Below are 2,270 nucleotides of genomic sequence, written 5' to 3'. Positions count from 1 at the left end.
GTTTTAATTCTCTTGGAACTGCTTCCTTTAATGAATTGCTTCCTGAGAGGTCAAATTCCTCTATAAAGTCTATTTCTTTTTCCCAAATTGATAAGCCTTCCTCATATTCCATTTGTATGCATGATTTGATTTGATTTTTCTCCTTTTCCCTCCAACTTAGCAAAGCAAGCATAAATCTTTTGTCTCTCTTAGAAATTATTGGAATTTCAGTAGATTGAAATTTCTTTTCCAAGTCAAGTATAGACAAAATCTTTCTTTTAATTGATTTGTCATCTTCTACCAATGAATCAATTATTTCACTTAAATCTTTAATTTCTTGATAAAACATTCATATTTTATCCATTTTTTTATAGAAGCTTGATTGGTTCTTCATTAAAATCAAACAAATTTGTAAATCTTGATCTTTGAAAATGTGTTTCGTGTTGATTCTCATTCACTTGATATTTGAGAGATTCAATTTGTTCTTGCAAAGCTGTGACAATATTGACAGAATTATTTTATTCTTCTTCCTTCCAGACACGAGTTTGATCTTCATGTAATTAACTAAATTCGTGAATCTATTGTTCATGTTTTGCATTTTATTGTTCCAATTGTTTCTAAAAATCTTTTTGCATGTTTTGTCATTTTAGAGTAAATCCCTGAATTAAATTAGCAGAATTCCGTTTCTAGTTCTCTTCAATTTTTCCTCCAAAATTATAATTTTCTGTAAACTGTCATCATATGAAGTTGCAATCTCATTTAAATGATACTAATTGTAATTGACAAAATATCCTAAAACTTGGGAAGATTCTTGAGATTTTTCTTTTATGTCTCCTCGAGCCTGTTAGTTGAACTCAGATACAGTTTCCAGAGTATCATGTTTTCTTTTCTTTTCCTTGGAACAACTGATTTTGTTTGAGTATAAAAATATAATCTATCAAAGATGGAATAATATCTGCAATTTTCTCTATTTCAGAAAATGGTTTAAACAAGAATGATTCACAAGGAAATTTAGTAGAAATCAGTGTTACTGATTCCTGAGGAGATACAGTAGATATAGTATCCAACATGTTATGTGATTCCATTTCTTTCTCATTTTCCTTGGTACTAGTTTCTATAGATACATGTTTTTATTCTCCTTAGGTACTTCCATTTCTTTGACTTCTGCACTTTCTGGTTTCTCTTGCTTTGTTTTCTCAACAGAACTAATGACAATAATATCTTGTTCAACTATTTATTATTTCTTTGGAGTCGTTTCTCTTCCTTTAGCTTCCCGTTCCTCTTTCATATTTTGTATTGATGTAGATGTAACTTCTTTACCTCTGACAACAAAACCTTCTAATTATTTAATTTCTACTGCTTTTTCCTTTTAAGAAATTATAGAAGGATCTGAAGTGAGTTCATTGAAATTAAATTGCAAAAATTCAGTACACTTTAACTCTTCGAATGAAATGTTGATGTTTAGAGCCTTTTTCTTTAGAATATTTTCATACAGTTCCTCTGTAAATTCTTGCAATTATCATCTTGATTCATTATGTAGGACCTTTCCTCTTTGGACAACTTGTTGAAGATTATCAATGCATATAAAACCCACATCGAAAGGTGGTTCCTAATGAATACAATTTTTAATATAATTTAGTTTTATATAATTATTTCCAATGAAACATTGAGGATCATAATCATAATGGGAAAAGTAAATAACAAAATTTCCTCAAGATCTTTGACTTATTTTGTTCTGTTCCCTTTCTCTTGGATATTAATGTAACCAAAATTTATTGAGAAATTAGTCCAGAGTTTCTTTCGCAGCTTACTCAACTTTTTTTCTTCCCCATACAAAACAACTTGATTAGCCACTTCTCTCAAACCAAGTATTTCCATAATATATCGGGGCACAAGATGGGGACCAATTTTTCTACCAAAAATTCTGATGTATAAAAGAAATTCTTCAAAAAACCAATGACCTATTGATTCTAGGCCTCCTTTCAGATTATCACTTATTTTGGGAGGTATTGTTCCAAACAAGACATGATGCAAATGAATCAAAATATAGTGGAAAATATCATAAAAATGGCATTTAAAATTAGAGTCTCATAGAATAGGAGAATAATTTTGAATCGGTAGTTCCTGGTTAGATGGGAAATTCCATTTCATGGGGGGAAATACCGAGTAAATAACAACATCTAACAAATATGCAGGCATACAAAAAATATAAGTGAATGCGGGGGAAGATGACACTAACAATTTCACTGAATCAATGATATTCTGTGGCAAAGGGTCGGCCCAGTTTAGGC

Source organism: Pinus tabuliformis, chromosome 5_2 (genome assembly GCF_031772625.1).
Source record: "Pinus tabuliformis cultivar Carrire ecotype Pingquan chromosome 5_2, CPIR1, whole genome shotgun sequence".
NCBI classification, from domain to species: domain Eukaryota; kingdom Viridiplantae; phylum Streptophyta; class Pinopsida; order Pinales; family Pinaceae; genus Pinus; species Pinus tabuliformis.
Note: the sequence above shows the minus strand (reverse complement) of the source record.